A 4034-nucleotide genomic window follows, 5' to 3' on the forward strand; every position below is an offset into this window, starting at 1 on the left:
ATATATATATATAAGGGGTTTTAGTGTACTTTAGAGACAGAGATACATATATGTGATTGTAAAGCCTTTGGCTTTTACTGTATAGATTAAGTACACAGAAATGCCACAGTTCCATGTAGTTTAAGACCTTATTACTACTGAGAGAAAATTCACACTGCTGCAATGTGGATTTTACTGATGCAAGTGTATTTTTTAGATATATTGTTGACATTTTTCTGTCAAATTACTGCTTTGGCACAAGAAAGAGCAAATAAGCATTAATACAAAGTACTAAGCAACATTTTCTGCAGTGGAAAAAGCAGGAAGAAAAGCAGAGTTGGCAGGATGCTATCAGTGAGCTAAATTATTTGGATTTGTGAAATCTGGAATTCAGTTCTGTAACTAAATTATAGCTATCTTAGAGACACAGTAAAAATTTCTAAACTAAAATACATGTATTGCATAAAGGTCAATAGCATATATGATCATTAATCTGTAGTTTCATAAATCATTTACAGTATGTTACAGATGTTTTTGCAAACAGGTGTGTCGAAGTTTGAAGACCTCCCAGATTTCTTATTTCAGCTTTTACAACCTTCCTATTAGTATTAGACTTTCAGACTACATACAAATAAATATTTTTGAATTTGAATATTATTAACTAGAAAATTGATCAGGATACTGAAAATGAAAGCTTTTTTTGTCTGTCTTTTTTTTTTTTTCAGTTTCAACTTTGCTAAATGTGATTCTCGTTTTGCACAATGCCGAACATTTCTGTGTTGGCTGATCATGACCCATCTGCATTATGTAACTGTCAAAAGCCTGTCTTGGCCTTGGATCATGTTGAAAGCAACTATTGTACAGAGGGTCACTTGCCATTTTTATGTAATTGTCCAGAGAATGTCCTAGTTCACATTTAAATGACTCTATGATACGAAATTTCTCCCAGCATTCAGTCAAGCTTTTGTCTTGCTCTGAATAGTTCCTATTAAAAAGCAGAAATGTATGAATAGAGAGATACCCCACTGCCTGTTTCAACCCACTGGAGGCTGTAACATGCTTGTAAATAAACAATATATATACATACATAAAAAGGAAGCTCAAATGATAAATTTTGGTGTGAAAAATAACATTTATATTTGGATAGGCTAGGCTGCTGTGGCCAAGTCAGTACTGCAACACCTATTCCTGAGAAAACTGCAATGTTTCTACGATACCTTTATTATTCCTCGTCCCTGAAATCTGGGTTGTTTGCTCTCTTATTATGGCCTTAAATAGGGCATAGCAAGATATGAACATTCATTACTGTATTGTATCTGCGGACACTGGTAGAGGATATCTGGGTTACACAGACCCTTTGAAACTGTGCTGAGGAGCCAGAGGAGCTGGAGTTTAGGCAAGGTACCGCAGTACGCCCGACCTTATAAGCCCTCTCTGAAGCACCGTAACACCAAGCGTTTTTATTTCATGGCCCCATTAGCTCAGAAATTGCCATGCTCCTGACCACTGCACAGTGCGAGCATTCCCTGTGTAAAATCGACTCACTATCAGTGCCGGTCACGGTGTCCTTCATCTCTGCAATCTCCACGGTTGAGTCACATATTTGTGTCACATGTTCACCCATGATGCCATAACTGGAAAGCACTATCTGTTCTCTCTCCGGTTCTCATTGTCATATTTACCAATTACATATACTATCCTGTTTAGACATCAGATGACAGACTGAAGAGTCAGACTACTCTGCACAGTAACTACAAAAGTGAATTTTTAATACCAACGCCAGCTTCTCTTTTCTGCCATTCATCAAGATCTGAAACATTAGTAAGTAAGAATCAAAATTCAGCAGCCAGATCTAGTAAGGCTCGGTACACCTGGTAGACACACCTGTACTGCACATTTACATGTCCATACTTCTCTTTTTCAATGGCTTCTAGATGATTTTTCATCAGTAACATAAATCAGGCTTTGAACTTTAACTGCAAGGCCTGGCACCTGATAGGCTAGAAATGAGCTAAAAGCGAATTCAAAGGAACATGAAAGTTGTCAGGTATCTCCACCACGTTCCATAATGAATTAAAAGGTTCCTTTTATTCAAATTACAGAATTCTGTATCACAGATATCTGTGGCAAGTCACACAGCTTTAGCTTAACTAAGGGATGATCATGCGGTTCTGAGAATCAGCTTCACTTGTAGGATCTTTCGCAAGATCGCTGAGGCAATTTGTAATATCTCACTAGATTTGCTACAGTTCATTCCTAAATTATTTTATTACAGATATACAGACATTAAGGAAGTATAAAAACTAGATGATCTAGTTTGAATTTCCATCTATCACTGACCCTTAAATTACATACCTGCCATCTGAGAAAGTTTCAACAGTCTCCTCAACGCATTGCCTGGCACGAGGTGGCTGCTCTGAACTCACACCTTCGTCTCAGTGAAACAGAGAGGTGCAAAACCTTCTGAAGAGACTGTCCAAGCCACCACAAGATGACACAGTGGAGCCACCTCCTCCTGTTGCTGCTCACGTTCCTTATCCCTTTTAGTAGAGAATTCTCCCTGGGCATTTTTATAATGATTTATACACTTACTGTAGACTTTCAACTTCCTTGTTTTGGTGTGTTCACATGAGCTCTGTAAGTACTATTTCAATATCAGTCTCATTAAAACTTCAAGAAGAGATAAAATTGCCTCTTCATACACATATTCTTTGTGTAGCAATATAAACATCTTTTTTCCCCCAGGGTCCAGAATTACAGTCATTCTAGGTCACTCTGTGTAACTGCCTTTGGCTCATCATTACTTAATGTTTTATTGGCCTCTGTATCATATGCACGTTTTATCAGATATGGTCTAATAATTAATTCGAAGTTATCAACCCCAATGTTGAATAGAACAGAAGTGAGTTCTGTTTTCTGCAGAACCCTTTCACAGATCCCATTCATCGATGAAAATCTGGACATATTTACATAAATGTCACAAATTACAAAAATACATATCTATATAAAGATACACAATTTTATGCACGTTTTAAAAATCTGACAGCTCACTTCAATCCCTCTAAAGTCTGAATCATGGATAAAGCATATTGCTGCATTTTCAATCTTAATGTCATGGAATACTTAGTGAAAAACCTTACAGGTTTTTAAAAAAAAAAGTTAAAAAGATTTATTTTTAGAAAATAAAATTCAGTAAAACGTTGATTGGAATCGATTATATTTCTACCTTTTAATTCTTAAGGAAATTAATCGTGTATCTGTTTTCTGTTATTTTGACTCACGCTGACCAGCCTGCTGTAACAAGGGATGTCTCAGCAGTGCTATTTCAATGTAAATATCATATTTTTTTTGAAATTATATTTCTATATGTATTACCCTGTTGACTTTTTAATAGCTAACACAATAACATCAGATCTGGTTTTACAGAAACATAAACTCGTAGTAACCCACTGTTTATACATTAATGGAACATACTGAAGAGTATCTCTGGAAATTAAAAAGCACAATATAGACCAAACTCATGTCAACTTTGCCTAGCGAAAACAAGGCTTGTGATGGGACTCCAAGATGTGCAGGAAGCGTAGATGAGTGAGAGAGGATGAAATTTAAAATGAAGGAAACCGACCAAATGCATTGGTCAGTTTAAGAGTTTATAAGGTTTTTGGTTTTGTTTGTATGTGGCTTGTTTTTTGTCTGGTTGTTCTGTTTTTGTAAAAACACAGTTTGTGGATTCCAAACTGTTTTGCTCACAGCATATCTGGTTTCAGACTCAAACACAGTTGTGTGGGAACACCGCGCCATGGCTTGCCGATCTGCTCTGAAAGCAGCACCTCAGGCTCCAGCCCAGCCCTGTCTCCCAGGCGGGCGGGCTGTGGGCCTCGGGAAGCGGCACCTTGTGAACTGCAGCTACTCGCTGACATCATCATCCTTACCCAGCACCAAAGGGGCTGCGCAGAGCTGTGGTGGTTTCTCAGGTGACAGGCTGCGGCGAGCCCCGCACGCCGCCGGGCTGCCGGGCCGAGCAGCGCTGGGAGCGTGGGAGCGCCCGCCCGCAC

The 4034-nt window shown here is 38.4% G+C and overlaps 1 long non-coding RNA gene across 1 annotated transcript in view; it reads right to left on the minus strand.

Moving 5' to 3' along the window:
* Positions 1-2454, minus strand: part of LOC113491169 — a 24347-nt gene extending 21893 nt beyond the window's left edge. Inside the window, exon 1 of the long non-coding RNA XR_003400361.1 lies at positions 2335-2454. This is a non-coding gene — a long non-coding RNA (uncharacterized LOC113491169). The remainder of the gene's footprint in view (positions 1-2334) is intronic.
* Between the last annotated feature and the right edge of the window lie 1580 nt (positions 2455-4034).

Source organism: Athene cunicularia (assembly GCF_003259725.1).
Source record: "Athene cunicularia isolate RWA chromosome 1 unlocalized genomic scaffold, athCun1 chr1_part2, whole genome shotgun sequence".
Classification (NCBI taxonomy): domain Eukaryota; kingdom Metazoa; phylum Chordata; class Aves; order Strigiformes; family Strigidae; genus Athene; species Athene cunicularia.